This window comes from Coturnix japonica, chromosome Z (genome assembly GCF_001577835.2).
Source record: "Coturnix japonica isolate 7356 chromosome Z, Coturnix japonica 2.1, whole genome shotgun sequence".
NCBI classification, from domain to species: domain Eukaryota; kingdom Metazoa; phylum Chordata; class Aves; order Galliformes; family Phasianidae; genus Coturnix; species Coturnix japonica.
In genome coordinates this window covers 66352938-66371421 of record NC_029547.1, presented here as the reverse complement: position 1 = coordinate 66371421, position 18484 = coordinate 66352938, and the positions used below count along the sequence as shown (strand labels likewise).

At 39.6% G+C, this 18484-nt stretch overlaps 1 protein-coding gene across 2 annotated transcripts in view; it reads right to left on the bottom strand.

Annotated features, from left to right (window-relative positions):
• The window catches only part of SNCAIP (synuclein alpha interacting protein), a 57652-nt gene extending 40574 nt beyond the window's left edge, over positions 1–17078 (bottom strand). The window contains exon 1 of one of the 2 annotated variants that reach the window (XM_015850066.2): positions 16765–17078. The gene's annotated coding sequence lies outside the window, so the exon portion shown is untranslated. The remainder of the gene's footprint in view (positions 1–16764) is intronic. The other variant, XM_015850067.2, reaches the window with a different exon arrangement.
• Positions 17079–18484: the final 1406 nt, after the last annotated feature.

Below are 18484 nucleotides of genomic sequence, written 5' to 3'. Positions count from 1 at the left end.
ATATTATATTATATTATATTATATTATATTATATTATATTATATTATATTATATTATATTATATTATATTATATTATATTATATTATATTATATAAAACAGGAAAAAACAAGGATTTTCTGGTTCATATATCATATATATATTATATATATAATATATACAATATAGTATATAGTATATAGGAGCTGGGAAAGACCCTACCTGCAGCATGGTTGCTTATCTCAGTGCATGTATATGTGGGAAAATGAGGTAGCAGGACATGCACTTCTTTGTTGGAATACTGAAATATCAGTCTTACAACATTAGCCAATTGCATTTATTTCCAGTAAAGTGACTACACTTGTAGTTTGGTTGCATGCCAAGGCTGACAATGGGCTTTATAGATGCAAAAAATTATGTTAATAAAACAAGGAATTATAGTGCTACTATCCACAAGCACAGACTTTTCTATGACAGTATTGTTTACTTAAAAGTAAACATTATAGCATTAATGCTGAATTGCTTGCCCATATTTTAAAGCAAACCTAACCAATCAGTGTTTCTGCTTACTTGTCAGTTGCAGATAACTAAATATTTGCTTGTGAAGCTAAGCTGCTGTCTGCCAAATGCTCTCATTTAGTGTTTTTCCTCCTCTGTAAATAGATGCATCCTTAGTTTCTCAGTTTATTCCCTGACACCCTCCTAGATCTAGAAGCAGAAATGTTGCCTGTTATAATTTTTTTTGGAGAAAAAAACAGCACTAACAACAGCAAAACAACCAAAAAAACCCATAAAAATTGTACTATTTGGACAGATTTTTGTGATTCTGTGATTTTAATATAGCAGCTCCTTCTGGTAGGCCCAAAACCTATTACAGAAGGGCTTGGGAGTGACATGCAAGTTATCTAAGTGGAGGCAGGGGAATTGGGGAAATGGAAATGAAGAAGATTATTCAGTGGTGAGAGATCAGCATTTCCCTGCATGATGAGCACTCAGTTGATTCATCTTAAATTACAGTGCGTTTTAGAGGTCCTCCTGAGCGATATGGTTACGTATTTCACATCTAAGGTCTAGCAACTAGGAGACAGAACTGGAAACCAGCTAAGAGCAGGTCAGAGTAGTCTTTCTGTCTTCCCTTATTGCTGCACTGAGCAGAAATGTAGTTGGTGTGGAGCAAAAACAAAGCTACCAGTGATTAAAACTCTTACTGCAAATCAAGAAATACTGATTGTTGCTCCATTCTGTTTTTATCACTAAGTCCTCTGCCCGTCTTTATTAAATCCCTTGCTTCTCACTACCTTCGCTATGCTCCTCGTTCAGCGAAGTGTGAGTACACAGAACTAAAGTGAAATGTGTTTTTAGCAGCTCTGAAAAAACCATTCTTATTAATGTGAAACTCTGACATCATTGTCCCAATTTTCCATCCACTTGAGGCTGCTTTTTGAGTCACGCAGCTTCTTCATAAGCTTGAACAAAAAGGCACGTGATGGTTTTCTCCCAGCAGCAAACATTTCCTTATCTAGCTCTAATTTTTGTCACCCTTGTCCATGTATGCTTTCGACTTTTCCAGATAACAAGGCTGTTATTGGCTCCTTCACTTCCTTCCCATGTGTCCTTAATTAACAGTGACACCCTCTAAAGCAGTCAGAGTCCTTTAGGCAGAGCACTTAAAATCCTGGGCTTTAAAAAGAGTCACGTGTAATGAAGCAAGGGAATTTGAATAGCTGTCTGGAGAGTAGAATCCTGGATGGGAAGTAGCAGAAGCCCAAATGAAAAGGAGTTTTTCTATTTGTTTAAGTAATTTATAGTGCGGAGTAGAACCCAAGAGATAGATTTTAAATTTAGCAGTAGGATGTCTGTGGTCTAGTTTCCAACTGTAGTAGCAAGTCATTGTGGCCAAACGACATCCAAAAAGTTAAAAATACTGCTGCAATATTTTGCTTGTGGTAAAGGAAAGCACAATGGTTTAAAAACTAGTCTTACCCTCTGTGGCATGGAGGACACTGGTTATAAATTTCTGTGAGCTCATTAAAGCTCTAATATATATATATATTTATGTATATTTCTGCATTTTGTGCAGTTGTTCCCTCTAACATAAGAGTAGAACGCTGGTAAATCAGAACAAAGGCAGTCTGTATCCATGCACAAATGTAGTAAATAATACCAAACAGAAGTGCTCTCCTTCTCTCCCAGTTCACTATTGTGTTGGAGGACCATGACCTCTGCAGCCCCCTCTGACATAAGCCATTCTGATTTTATGAATTTATGATTCTATGATTTAACGTGCACAAGTTTTAATCAATCAGCACTGCTCCTGTGTTGGGAAGATGATGAGGGATGCCTGTTTTATCTATAGGTAGAGAGGAGTTGATGCATGCACTCAAGACACAACACACTTGGCCCTAGCAGAGTTCTTGTTACCATCCTAGTTTTAGTAAAAATAGGCACTTACAGTGGACAATAATGATCACAGAGCTCTGCAGGAAGACTAATTGCTGGGTGTGCACTTTGATATACGAAAAGGCTGCACTTAGAATTTGTTTTTAAGATGTTTTCTGTGTATCATTTTCCTCCAGTTGCATTCAGAATGTTTCCGTATCTCATCTTGTTAGATGTGAGATTATGAAAACTCAGAAAAGAGGCTGCAAAGAAAGAACAGCTGAGAGAATCACACTGTCCATTTTAGATTATAAAGAGTGAACTGCATTGCTCGAATGGTGAAGCTTTTAATAATTTTCATCAACATTAGTGTTCCCAGTCCAGAAATGTATGAATTCTTTATGTTTTTAATGGCCCAGTTTTATATGCCCCTGATTGAACTGGGTGACAATTAGCTCTGGAGCTGTGTTGACCTGTTTGCGTTCATTTTGATGTATCAATCAATAGTAATAAAAGAAAAAGTAAGATCAATTTCAAAACCTCTTATAACCAAGTAAGAAATAACACCATATTGACTTGTCTGGTAATTGTCCTGGAAGAACGACAGTAGTTTAACGACATGAACAGAATGAAACACATTTACCGCTCTGTGCTGGGAATACTGCAGTAGCAATATAGGGTCTGGATGTGAATATAGGGTCTGGATGTGAACCCTCACAGCCTCTTTCACAGGGTTATGAAGGTACAGAATAGGACAGAAAACAAAACTGCATAATACCTGTAGGAAAAGGCAGCTATTTCAGAGGAAATGCAAGGACTTCTGTGTTAATCAAGCAAGCTCCTTAAAAGGACATGAAACATAATCTGTTGTACATATGTTCTAGATTTTATAGAAGGGACTTTGTGAGAAATATTTTCAGAGCCTGCTGGGATATAGTCAAGATTATGGCAATTTCCCATAAGAACATGTGTTTACCAGCTCCAGCTTCCTTCTGAAACTTCTGAAACACTGTAAAGAATTGCTTTCATGAATAACTTCTTTTTCTTCTTCTTATAACAGGCAGAACAAACAGGATATCTTGGTCATGAGCAGCACAATGCAATGAGAAGTACATGCAGCTTGTTTATATAATTGTTATGCCCACAATTATTTAGATGGGTATTCCTGTTTCTGTGAACTCTAAAAAGTATTTAATCTCTATTCTCTCTTTTTTTTGTTCTTTTGTTGAATACTTCCATCCCTAAGAGGGATAGTAAAATGGCAAGTACTGAAAATGTCACAATCTGTAAAAAAAATGTATATGGAGGAGTGCAAAATCAGTATTTATCTCTGGTTTGGTTTTAGTTGTCTCTGATGGATACCTGACATTATCAGCATTATGACATCCAGTAAGAGTTTGAAATACGACGGCATTTTTCAAGGAAATAAATAGGAGGCATTGATTTTGGAGCAACCTATTTTCTTTCATTTCATTTCACACAAATTTACATGCTAGAAAAATAACTGGAAATAAAAAAAAAAAGTAATAGAAGTAACTGTTAATAACATCCAGCTATACTAATCTGTGCACCTCTTCAGAAATCTATTTGGAAGAATCCCATGAATTACAACCCTGGAGTCCAAGAGTTATGGTGAATAGACAAGGATCACCTCAAAGCTCAAGTAAAAGTCCACTCCAACAAACAGGATGCAGCATTTCGGATTGGGCCTCACATCCTCATAGAAATCTGATTAAATGTGAAGAAATGAAGGTGGATTCAAAGCTGGCTAAACATCTTGGCCCAGAACAACCAACCAATCTCATTTCTTGTACACTTAGATTGCTGGATTTTTAATTGACAAGGTATTTTAAATCAAATCAGTATTTCTCCCATACTAGTACTCTCTACATCGACCAGAAATGCTTCAGCATTATAGATCCCCCTTCCATGATTTAAATGTGGAGGGTGGATCGAAAATGCAAATCATAACTAAAGATAACATGAAGTTAATATACTCATAGAACAGTTTAAAGGGAGAAGCAGAAGCTCATTGCCATTTGCAGGCCCTTTTTGAACCATCCATGACTGTCATGGATGTAGTACAGTGTAGCATGTAATACCGCTGTGTGCTGTAGTGAGTTTGCTGACTAGTCTTCCCCTCCATTTCTATATACATTTATAGCTGTCATTTGCAGAGGTGAGTTGCTTGTTCTGGTTTTGTTCTGCAGTTCTGTGAACCTTAAAGGCCACAAAAAAATTCAGCTGGTGGGAAATATCTGGAACAATTGCCTCATGAGCTTCTTATGGTGTAGCAAGAATGCTAATGTTGCACAACTATACAGTACATCATATTAAGAGCTAATGGGCATGCAGTAGTTCAAAGGGAAAAGCTAACCAAACGTTGCCAAACACCTCATTTTTGACAAATCAGTCGACCTCTATTTATTTTGATCTTTTCATTAGTACTAAGCAGACACCACATTAGCTTTTCTTCTAGCTGGAATCACATGTGCTGTTTCAGTTTTAGAATAACAAACACTGACTTCCAGCTCCAAAGGTTTCCCTTTCAAGGTTGATTGAAACAAACATACTTATTTTTCTAGGCCTCATTCCAGAAAGCTCCAGTGCATGCATTCTGGTTTAATGATCAGAGTCCAGTTTTCTTTCTGCATCAATCTTGAAGGAAATATAAAACTATGAGGAGGAAAGGACTGTTTTATTATGAGAAATCTGGAGTGATTCTCACTGTATAAGTGCCTTTCGAGTTGTGTTCCTCACTAACAACTCTTCAGTCAGTCAGATCACTTGGTAACCTGAATATTCATCACACTGCTGCTAAATTGCTGCTTTATTTGAGAAGGAGGAAGTGGACTTGCTGTCTTTTAGCATTAAATATGATGGCTGTTTATTAAAGCACTAAGTGCAGAAGTATTTAGACAAGTAAGATGGAAGTAACTGGCAATAATCAAGTAGATACTCCTTGCCCCACGTTGGGTAAAGTCCTAGTCACACAGCTATTAATGAAGAAGTGGAGCTTAGGTGTCATTGTTAGGGTAAGTCTTTGCTTCTGGAATAAGTTACATGGAGTTCAGTGCTTAAAAAACAAAGAAACAAACAAAAAACATGAGGAATAAGAATGTCAATTTGTTCTCATCTAAAAATCTGCACCGAATATGCGCTGAGTTCATCATGCTCAGTATTTGTACCACTGCAGGGCTGCAGGTGGAGTGTTCCTGCATGTCTGGAATGCAAAGACTTCTTAAATCTTAAATCTTAAAATTTGTATATTTTAGGATTATTTTGGAAAACCATTGTGCTTTGCTGCATTCCTTCTTTCTGCCCTATCAGAGTAGCTTGAGCAACAATGATAACTGTGCGTTGATTAAAAGCACTGCTTTTACTTTGACTTGCTTTAGAAGTGCCATACTGTTTATAAATTGCTGCTGTGAACTTTTAAACTCAGGAAAACTTCTGAATAAATGTGATAAGGGATAAAGCAGTCCCAGACTCAGAAATTATTCCTTCATTGAAATAAATCACACCATTTTTCAGCCTGTTAGATTCTCATTTTTTTTCTTGCTACAAGTTGTTCTTTAAAATTCAGCTTCACTCTTTAAAATATCCTGCTCCTGTTGAGCTTTCCCCTTTATATTTTTATATTTTAAAGTCGACTGGACAGATAATTTCCTTTGCATGATATATTTTTCTTGGCTTGCACTGAAGGAAGAAAAGTAAATAGAACAAACTCGTACAAGAGAGGTTCAGTCAGCTAGAGACAAACCAGACACTGAGCAGGACAAGTAATAGAAAAAAAATGTTATTACACATAATTAGAAAAAAACTTTGGGAGCCCTAAAAGGTAAGAAAAAATGGTTAATGCTTCAGACTGTGTTGTAGTATCACAAATCCTTCTAGGACTTAATATTGTTAACATACTCTAACCATGTCATCATGTCATTTTATTTGAATGCATTAAACTGAAGTGATGTTCTTCAGAAGCAAATGACTCTTCGTTTGTTCTGCAATATCTCCCTTTACATTCTTGTCTGTTTGAATATTTACTGATCATATTCAAGTAGCTTTCCCCTTAGAGTTAATGAAGGGAATGTAAATATGAATGAGAAGCTTTGATTATCTTTGTATTTCTTAATGTCATGGAAACAATTCAGATGCTTACCAGATTTCAGGCATCAATTGAAACATACTATGTGCTCATTTTAAATATATAAAGCCTCTCCTTTCCACCCACAAGGCTTGTTCATCTTGGGTTACTATAGCATCTGTTACTTAGGAAAGGTTAATGTGCTTACTTCTTTATCTCAAACCTGCAACTATAAAACATAATATTATCACCTAATGAAAAAGCAACCATGATGACATTCTGAGAATTAAAATTTAAGCCTTTAATATCAATTATGGTTAAGGAAACAGTCTTTTGCCAACCACTATATTATTCACATCTGATTTAATCTGATGGAAAGTTCAAGTAAATCCTCAAATACTTTTGTTTAATAGTTACTATATGTAGAAAATAAAATCCCGTATGGCATTTGAAGTAGAATTTAATTGACAGTGAATCATAGAGTCATCAAGATTGTAAATGAAGATCACCAAGTCCAACCATCAACCTGTTGTTGATGCAACACACATGCAAAGACACAGGAATTGCTGAATTTTCCAATAAAGAAAATACTAAGCTTATGACTTATGGTATAATTTCAGTAAGAGGTCAGTCCTGTAGAGATGTAACTGTTAAATCAATAATCCTCTAATGGGTAGATTCAAATGGTGACAGAGCCCATTACCAAAAATACTCATTAAACCTCAGTTTTATCTTCTCGCAGTTGACTTAACCTCCTACTTATGCACAAGTTAGTTAAAGCTTGTACAAATTCTCTAAAAACGTAGCACACAACAAGTAATTCTACTGAATATCATACACTGTCTAATGTACCACGGAACCTAGAATTCAGGCTTAAGCTGAACAGATTTGCTGCTAAAGTTACCGAGATCCTTGCCAGCCTGCAAAACAGCACTGCCAAATCAAGCAGGCTCAGAATGTGAACTAAGAGAACAGGAACCGAGGCCCTACAAGTCACGGATGCATTCACTTTTCTGTTTAGAACTTCAAAAAGCTCTGAGTATAAGAAAGAGGAGGTGCTGGTTATACTCATGGTTTTACCAGTGATGGACATAACAGTTCTGGCAATGGCTGCACCTCACCATATCCTTCAGCCAATAAGGGGCACCTTATAGGATGTGAGTGTGGGATGCACAAAGAAAAAGACAATCAATTCCTTAACGTACACTAAATTTAGTTTTCAAAGCAAGAAAGAGGATAACATCTCTCTGCAGAATGATGCTGATCTGTATGCAATACTGGCAATTTTATTCACTTTCTCCATGCTGTGGAAGCAGTTTATTTCAGGGGCGATGTATTATGCCGCCATCCAGGTGGAAAAAAAAATTGATCAGCAAATATTATTAGAAGACTTTGTAAGTATTCTAATTTTTCAAGCTTACTGCTTGGTTTCACCATTTAGGAGAAAGGAATTTTTGTGGCTGTTGGTCCTGGTGAAACTTGCATTTTTCATGCTGCAGCTGGAAGTCTAAAATGCACATAGGGGACGTTGCATTACACTATACTTGTGGTTCAAACATCACTTTGCTTTCTTCCCTGCCACAGCAATCAATCCTAACATGTTTCTAAAATTCAGAATGAAGAAAAATAGCTGTTATTTGTTTGTTTTCTCTTGCATGCCAAGGCCACGTTTCAAGAGCCAAGATTATTGCAATGGGCTGATAGTGCGCTGTTTTCTTTTGCAGGTTCTCATAAGGCTGGATTTATGATTAATCACACTGTGCAGCCCTTGTAAGCAAAAAAACCCAAAACAAATTAAAAAAAAACATTCTGGAACTGCAGGATTTCACTGATAAATTCTGTTCATGTTTTTTTTTTTTTTTTTTTATTTGCTTATTGAAATAGTGAAAAAACAACAGTGCAAAAAAGCTAAGGGACTAAAACTAAAACATACAGCCAAACCAAGGGAAAAATTAATGACATTTCATACCAAGATATGAATAAGAATAAATTATACCAGGAGCACAATCCGGCTTAATTGGTAATAAAACATGTGTGTAATGGTGGGAAATCTGCCACTGATGGATTCTGGAGCTTTGGGTGTATAAAGTCTCACACTGTAATTGGACAAGTGGTAACTCGTTCATTGTATTCCTCTGTGCTTTGAAAACATTTTCTTAAACAAGGAATCTTCAAGGAAGTCTTCAAATATCTTTGCTTTGAGCGTCAGTAATTTAATACTAACCCTAAATGTGGGTTAAACTAATGCACACAGACCAGAAGACTGCATATGGTGAAACTCTCCCTGGAAAATGATGATTGAGCAGAAATGTTGAGAATTAGCATTCCTCGGTCACTTCAGAAATGTGAAATTAGTTAGAAAAAAAAAAAAATTAAACAAAAATTTAAAAAATTATCTTAACAAAGCAAGCCTTAAAGATAATGCAATCTTTTTCCTGTACTTCCTGAAAAAAATAGGAAAGAAGGCACTTTCTCCTCTTAAGTGTGACTTCGCTGAGAAAAAGACCATGTATTTGTGACTACAAGAAAACCCCACTAGAAATGAAACTTATGACCTTACAAGTGTAAATACTGTTGCTGAACTAAGAAAGCCAGGTTGAGTGATGATCTAGTGCTGTTTTTTTGTTGTTTCTGTTTTCTTAGTCAGTTCTTTTTCAATAGCTGCCCCCCAAATCAGTAAATTCTACGGCACAAAGGCATTTTATTTCATCGTACCTATCTGTTCTACTTTAAATATCAGTGGTAATGCAGGAGGTTCATACATGTGAATACTCAAGAGGCTTACACGCATCACTGAGAACAGTAAAATGAATGGTTACACATCTGCAGCCTGAACTTTGAGATGAATACAAGCAAATCGTGAATGCGCATTTTTCAAGTGATTGCGCTCATTATTTTCCATTGACTCATGGCTGTTGGCAGAAATGAATAATACATTTTAATATAGCATAGAGGTTCAACAATCAAATCCAGAGATTATGTATGGGTATATATCCATCTTCTATGCATACATAATGTTGAAGCTATAGGTTGTCATCTGTTTTTAATACTAAAACACCAAATAATTTATAATGCAGAACTGTAAAATATATATAGAACACTGCATCAATCATGTACAAGTACTAGCGCTGTTCAACATTTCTGTAAATCCTCCATTAAACTTAGATTTGAGGCTGAACCAAAGACTTACATGCATCAAGTCGTGGTTGCTTGGAACACTGAAAGAGAGACATAAAATGCTGCTCTACTTCAGGTCAAGATTACTTGCAGTTCACATCATTATTTCAAAGAAAACCAGCGACTGAAACACAGCACACTCCACATTAAAGACAATGCTTATTTCTTATCCTTAGTACAGGAGGCAAACTATTAAATGGCAACTGGGATGTCGGCTGACTGGACTCCTATATTATTTGATGCCATCAGTACTCTACTAACACAAGCAAAGAAACAGCTTTACACAACTACTCAGTAACACTGTCACATAAGAAGGAATAAATATCTGAATATTAACAGTCTTGCTTTGCGTTTATGCACTCTATATCAAGTCCCGCAATGGACCGTAAACCATTAGTCAACGCAATGACCTCTTCTGTATGTAAAACACACTGAAAAATTAAACTTCAACTATTATATCTTCAATGGCTTCTGGGGGTGCACAGCTCACATATCACATAAACATAGCGCTGAGAAAAGTAGTGGTGACGTACCATTCCCAATCAGCTTGAGAAGAAAGGGATACATACAAACATGCATGACATATTGCTTTAACAACAGTTTACTCCAGGTACAGTTCTAAAAGCACTTTGCCATAAAATCGTTCACAACTTCTAAAGTATTTTGGCAAAAGTAATAAGTATTCAACATCTGTAGAGCTGCTGCGAGTTCCTGAGCTACACAAATAATAAAAAAGATGCCTTCTTTTTGGTAGCCTAGTTCTCGTGTAAAAATCCTAGTAATGGCATCCACAGGGAACCAGAAACTTGGCCCTAACGTAAGATGGAGCAGCAAAAAGGCTTATTTCAAGCACCACTGCTAACGTAGGCTCCAACTCTCATGTTAGGATGAAATCAAGCATAGCGGAGCTCACTCTTTCCAAGCCATGTGTTGGCTTGGGGGGGGAGGTGGGGAATTCTGTGTCAACAGTTTTAATAGAGCAGATGTGACTCACTGCGCTCTCATTTAAAAATCAGAAACTCAGGTCTCTCTCTTTTTTTCCACTGAATCAGTGGCAGCAGCACTGGGCGCTGTAGCACGGGAGCAGAATTCCTTCAGAAGATGTTTCTGCTGTGGGTAAAATCAGTTAAATTAAATCACACAGTCTGACACTGCAGTTCCACAACATGGAACTCAAACCTTGGCTTTTGTTTGCCTCTTTAGCGCCATTCAACGACCTTACTCATCTTCAGCAGCTCACATCTTCTGTGATTCACGGATCACAGAAAAAAGCCTGAAATTAATTTAATCAGTACACCACCCCTATAAATCCTCCCAATTTCTTTTTCTTTTTGTCACTGAAGAACACATTTCATTTATAAGTGTTGGCTCAACAAGCCAAATAATGTGAGATATCTTGCTCAACATATTTTGAAGGCTGGCTTTTTTTTTTTGCTTGCTATCTAATGTAAGGATCAGGAAAAGGTATTTTTCATTTTCTTGTATCTTTCATGTTCTCATTTAAATTCCTCAGCCTGACTCAATAATCATCCATTAGAATCTCACCTTTGTGTAGTCCCACTGTGGCCTATTCAATTAATTTCAAGAATGTCTTGGGAAAATACTAATGCCAAAGGGTACTCTCTTAAGTTTACAGCATTCAAATACTGTATTAAAAATCAGCAACTTAGAACTTGCCTCATTTACATTTGCCTGCCAAAATATATAATCCTGCATTTAGTCCCATGGTGACTGTTTCTTTTTTTTTTCGCTTCATGTTAGCTTTAATTATAAATTCAAGGGAAAGCTCCTATGTAAGTAACATTCCATTCCAGGATGACAGTGTATGGAGTGTATCCTGGGATGCTGGAGTGTCCCAGTGTGCTGGGAGATATATATATATATATATATATATATAGGAGATATGGCATATGAGAGTACCTCTATACGTTCCTATCTCCAGACCATATTGATTGCTGCCAGAAATGGGGAATGGCTCTCACTGCAGTACATTTCTTCAATACAGCAAAAGCAAAGAGATTTACTTTGGGAACCAAATGGACAAGCATGTGGCCTTTGTGGCCAATTGCCTCATCATTAATTCAGTTTCTCACTCTGCAACATACAAGACCCCATCACAGCAGAAGGGACACGAGCTGGTCAACCTTGCCTTGCCTGAGTTAATTACAATGATAACTCTTTTTTATTCTGTGCTTCTTACCCCATTATCTATGTGCATTCCAGATTCATTAGCAAATGAGTCAAGATATTTTTTAAGCATCATGCAGGATAGCTAAGGTGAGTGGAGAAGACAATGCACACCAAGAGTGATGCACTTAAACTCTAGCACCTTCAAACTACATGTGGGTGACGTTCAGGAAAGGGTTGTATAATTCTAGATCATAATAGGAAGAGATACTGCTATTAACAATTCTGCTACTCCAGTTTCCTAATGTATTTTCTCCTCATTTTATAATCTAGTAAATTTAAAAAAAAAATAATAATAATGTTGTAGAACTCATTTAAGATCCCCTTGTGCTAGAATTAGGCTTGGCAGGACAATGCTTATGTTATTCTGCCCCAACCTGAATACCAATGCTGCGCTTCTCCCTTAGGAGGGCATCAGGGACAGCCATGAGACATACTTCCTTTCTTCTTTTGCTTAAGAAAAGACGAGGAATATTTTATTTTATTTCAGTTCAATCATTTAACTGCACAGAAAAATAGTTTCTTGGCAGATAAGTAAGCTATAACATTCTAACAGGCTGAAAAGCTCAGCTTCACCTTATTCTTCTCCAGCACGCCTCGTGTCATGGGAACACATGCCTTTTTACAGTCTACTTTGCACTGCTCTTTGTTTGACAGTGTTTCCTTTCATGTGAAATATTCTTATGGCACCAAAAAAATTTGCATGAAATCATCTTTCCAAGCTTCAATTTCCAAGTCTTTTCTTCCCTGTCTTTGTTAAAAAGCACAACAATTGTATATAGTAAAAGAAATCGATACTGGGCACATCTCAGTCTGTATCCTCGGATGCAGGTTTGTTTCATTGCTTTCTGATTTGTTTTTTTATTGGTTGGTTGGTCGGAAGGGAAATTATATTTGTGAATGAAACCACTGAAACCTAACATGTAGGTATACTTGTTGCTGTCAAGCTTTGCTTGTATAGCACAGCACCTTAATTGGAAGCACACTTCAACGTGAAGTCTGTGGGGTAACTTAACATCAAACCTGACAAAGCCTAAAGATAATGCTTGTTACATGCATTAAATAAAGAAACAAAGGAAAATCAGAAACAGCTTATCTTAAAAATGCAATGAAGTCAGTTTTCTATATGTAACTCCACCATTGCCCTGGGTAGCCTGTTCCAAGGCTTGATGGCCCTCTCCTTGAAGAAACACTCCAGATAACCAAACCAAGTCTCCCTAGGTGCAATTTGAGGCCATGATAACCAAACCAAGTCTTCCTAGGTGCAATTTGAGGCCATTTTATCCCCTTTTTTTTTTCCTTTTTAGCTTTTTTTTAGTGAGATGTCCTGTAGTCAGTGTCAGCTTTGCTATCACCTGCTCCTAAGCAGTACAGATGTGTCCACGTGAGCTACATTCATGCTATTCAACTTTAATACAGGCAGTATTTGCATCTAAAAACTGCATGTGCAAAAAGAAAAGTCTGGGGTGAAGCAAACCAGATGAGGAACACATACTTGAGAGTCTCCATTTTACTAAGCTGGATCAGGAGAGCTCACTTCTCTTCCTATACCAGCTGCTTTCCTTGAACTCTAGGAGGACATAACATAAAGCTGCAGGTTGGCCTTTCCTCTGGGGATTGGCAAATTTAAGCCAGACTAATTGGAATGTTCAGGTCCAACCACTCACCCAGTTTCACTGTGTAATGAAGAGATAGTGTTACACTCTACAGGCAGCCGGAGGCAACAGCGTTATGCGTAAATGGCACTCATTCATCTTCATAAAGCACTAATGCCAGATGGCTAAATCCTAATCTAAGCAGGCACTTTAGTTATCCACTGTTTCAAGGCCAGTTATTTCAGAAGAACACCAAGGCATCAGTAACATCTTCATCCACAACATCCCTGTTAATGGGGGGCATCCTGTTAATTGCTTTGCCAGCATCCTTCCCAAGATCTGGCCCATTCCATCCAAATAGCAACTACTGTTTTATCATAATTAGACTGTAAGAGGTGGTTCTCCTTTTCCTAAGGAAGATGCCACACACACAAAAAACTACTATAAGCAATAAATACATGGGACAGTCAAACTCAGCCTTCTAAAAATTGTGCTATCAAGTTGCTATAAGGAAGCAGGAGGTGAAGGTGATGCAGCATGTGCCATATTCAAAAGGGAAGTGAGCAAGTGAATCTTCCTCCATCTGACACACTGCCTCTCTATGCATCTCTATGCCACAAGGATGACCTTCAGGGTCCCAGATAGCAAGTAAAAACCTTTGACACTATAGAAGACTGTGGTGTTTGAATGATAATATCCCAGTACTTAACATAATTAGTGCATACACCTTGCCTGAAAGTATAAGAGAAAGTCAAATGAGTTCATTTAGACTAAGCAGAATAGATATATGATATTAGTCTGGATTTCCCATTTCTTAAGAAAAACAGCAGTCGTTATGGCCAGATCCATATAGCAGAAGCTCTCATGGATGAACAAGCAGAGCAGCATGACTTCAGATTAGAGTTGTGAGCAGAGCTGTCATGCACATGCAAGGCAGATATGCAGCACAGGCTGATTTCTGCTCACCAATGTGAGCACAGATTGCTATAAACGGGGGAGCTGAAGGGAAGTTCCTGATTACAGCTGCATTTTCAAGGACAAGTTCCAGGTTGATACTGTAATAATAAACGGGGAGGAGAGGAAGAGAGGTCATGTAACGTATTGAGTTTAAAAGGTAAATGAGACAATGTCTTTTTCTCCAGTACAAACAAGGGAAAAACAATGCCAGCATTTCAACTGCAAGCTGAAAAGGAAATGCTTAGAGAAAACATTACAGAGCTAATACGATGCTTCACCAGCAAAGTATATTTCCACGTTTGACTCAATAATTATTTATAAAGCCCAAGTCAACCACATCCATATTCAGAACAAATCTTTGTAAATGCTCCTTAGCTCACATGAAAACAAACCCAATGAAGGATTTTCCCAGCCGCCAAGTGGTGACAGCTGAATGGCAATTTGCTTCTCTTTAATAGCTGCAGGATCTCCATGCCTCTGGAACTCGATTTTAGAAGTGGAAATGACAATTCCATCTCAGGCAGGTAAGCAGCAATGTGATATTTCTGCTACAATAATTAATTAATTTCTTTTTCCCATCAGTTAAAAAAAGTCTCTAAGGATCTTAAATCAATACAGCATCCTGATGCATACATTCTACTCTCTTGTTCTCAATGGTTCCATTGTGCACATAATTCCACTGCACAACCACATTTGCATTTAAAGATGAATTCCCTTGTGTTTGCCCTGCACCTGCTCCATGTAAGCCTATCTCCTCTGCCTCCTCTGAGGAGCAGATACATCTGCCAGGAAAAAAAGCAAGCCCAGACACAACCATATTTGAGAAGAAAACCTTTGTGCCCTTCCAAAATCTATTAATTCCCAATGTGTTTTTAACTATTTTTCCCCCTGTGGCAGCAAAAATGTATACTGACAGTAAAAAAAAAAACCAAAAACACTGTATTTTCTAGATAGTTTGGAGGAAAGTATTGGTAAACCATCTCCTTGCAAATACTTGAATCTGAAAAATGGGAAGTTTTCTTTCCTTTACTTGATAATAATCATGATGGCTTTATAAGGGAAGATGTCCCTTCTGCCATTTAAGTGTAGCCCGAAACAGACATAGCTTTACTCTCAACAAAAGCATCAAGGTTCATTTAATTTAAACACATTTAAAATCAAACTGTAAATAAAGCTGGAATCAAACCAGGAGGTGTTCCCCTTCCACCCCCCCCTGCAGAGAGACACAGATGGCTGCCGGAGCTCCTTCAGGCAATAGAGGCAGACAGCGTGGAAACACAGCTCTGCTGCACATCCTCATCCAGAACAGAGACAGAGCAAGGAGGCAGCAGGCCTATCTTAGGGATGTATGAGAAGAAGAGATAACCCCAACACGCTGCACCCATCATCTGCTATGGAGCTCCATATGGGGACAGGTGATATGGCCAGACAGCAGGCAGAGGGGCAATAGGACAAACTGAATTGCTCTGTTAATACATGCTAAATGCAATGACAAACTTACGGATCCAGAATATCCTGAGGTGGAAAGGACCCATTAAAATTACCGTACAGCTCATGAACTCTCAGCGGAATGGTGAAACAAGTTGCTTCTTTCTCACCATCTCCCACTGAGAGACCTTTCAAACCCTGCTCTTGACAGCAGGGTTCATGTTCAGATGGAAAAGCCTCAGGTGTGGCTGCAGTATGGCATATCCAGCCATACCCACAGCCTCACCAGCACATGAAGCCCAGTGGCTTCCAATGCTCACCCAAAAAAGATGCTGAACAGCGAGGCAATGGGCCTGAATACTTACAGCTCATCAGGGGCACGTGCAGCACAAGATATAGCAAGACGACTTGCCTCCATGGTTCCTACAGACCCACAGCTACTAGCAGGCTTTGGGGGGTAGGGTTTTTGTTTATTTGCTTTGTTTTGGGGATTTTTTTGTGTCCAGAAGTGGTGCTAACTCAATCAACCCGTCTTTAAGCACCGTGGCTTCAAGCCAGCAACCCAAATGCCATAAGGTAGCGACACCGACATCGAAACCCACGTCTGTCTGTGAGCTGATTTACGTGCTCTTTCCCGTTTGCTCATAAAACAGCTCAAAAAGACTGCGACAAAAAAACACATCTTCGCACTGCCGGACGGCGGATGACCCAAGCTGCTGTTTTTATACCGGATAAGTCCCTACAAGCTTCCTAGCACCCACAAACGGGTAACTTTTACCCTGTTCCCCCCCACCATTCCGGCTCTAGGGCTGCTCCCCGGAGGACACGCCGGAGCTCGCATCTCTCGCACCGGGAGGCGCCTATGGACGGACCCCGGCCCGGTTTGCAAGCACAAGGGCTGCAAGCACAAGGTTCCCCACCTCCTTCCTTGCTTCTCCGCTGTTCCCCCTCCCTCCCACGGACCCACAAAGCCTCTCACCTCGCCTTACCCCGCACCGCCGTTCAGCGGCCGCCGCCGGGTGATGGAGGAGCCGGGGAAGGACCCAGGTACCTCCTCCCCTTCTCCGGTGCGGGATCGAGCTCCGCCCTCGATCTCTTCCCTTCCTCCGGGGGTGGCCCCGCTGCAGCCCGGTTCTCCCTTTGCTCTCAGCTCCGTTGCGATGCGGTCGAGCTCCGCTCCGCGATGTCGGGATCGTCCCCGGTGTCGGGATCGGCGCCGTGCTCGGCGGTGTTGGTGCGGAGCAGCGCCCGGGGGTCTCTCCTTCACCCTCCCCCCCCTTCCTTTCCTTTTTTTTCCGCCCCTTTTCCCTCCTTTCTCCGCCCTTTTCCCCTCCCATTTCCCTCTTGCTCACCCCTTTTCCTTCCCTTTTCCCCTTCCATTTTTTTTTTTTTGCCCGTTTCTTTCTTGCCGTTTTACATTATTTTCATTATTTTCTCTTCCATTTTCCTTCCCTTCTCCTATTCTTCCTCCCTTTTCCCATTTGCCTTTTTTTCCCCCCCATTCCATTTTCCCTTTCTTCAATTTTCTTCACTTTTTCCATTCTTTTATTTTTTCCCCCCTATTTTCTCTTTTTCTTCCTTCCTCCTCTTCCCCTCCCCCTCTTCTCCTTTTATTCTTTTCATTCTCCCCACTTTTCCTTTCTTCCATCTGTTCCTCCCACCCTCCCTCCATCCCCAGCCCCTTTTCCTTCCCTACCCCTGCTCCCCAGTGCTGCAGGTGCCGTCTGTTCTGCGGGCATCCTTTCTCTGCTGTTCCCCCCAACCCCTCTCCCCACACATCCCCCCTCTCGCATTGCATTTTCACAACGTGTAAGAAGGAAGCCTGAATGATGTCTGCTATGAATTAACCCGAGTTCTCCAGGCGATGGCCTCGGGGCAATCTCAGCACCCTACAAAACACCCGTGCTGGTTGATGGCAAGGGGGAAAGGTTTGCTCTGGAGTCGTCCCTCATTGCTCCATCATTTGCTTTTGTGGATGGACACACATGGAACGTGGCACGTTCCACACTTTACACACACACACACACACACACGGAGGTTAAGGAACCATTTGGGGCAGTTGTAATGCATTTGGCGAGGTGGTTTGGTACAGGAATGCCGGTCAGCTCTGTGCAATTAAATGGTTTGGAAGGAATGCAGGTCAGCTGCAGCGTATCACATCCTGCAGCAGTGTGGCCTGCAAGGCGGGGGTGGATGGAAAACCAGAAGGGCCTTATTTTAATTTGGAGGCCATAAATGCCATCCATATGCAAATGCAGCTTTTAGCTAAAAGCCTTGCCAAGTATCTTTGCGTGTGTTACACATGATAGCATCTCTGTTTGAGCTGGTACTCCTATCACAGAACCACAGGGGCTTGGAAGGGACATCTAGGTGTTGCTGAGTCCAACCCTGAGCTAAGTGGTGACGTTGAGACAGATGTAGAGGTGTGCTGTTAATAGTGCTGCTTGTGAAGACAACCATTTTTCATCCAAGGTATGAAGCCTACAGAGATATACCCTGCAAGAGCTTGGAAATGTGCAGCAGTTCTGAGATAGGAATAGACAGGAGGCAGCAGAAGGTGCTGTGCATTGCTGCAATAGAGCTGGGAATCAATGTTCTGCTGTATGGTAAATTAAACAGTTGGTAACATGCAAGAATATTTAGAGTAGTTCATAAGTAAAGGCAGCCTACAGACTTCCAGATGGTGACCCCACAAAGGA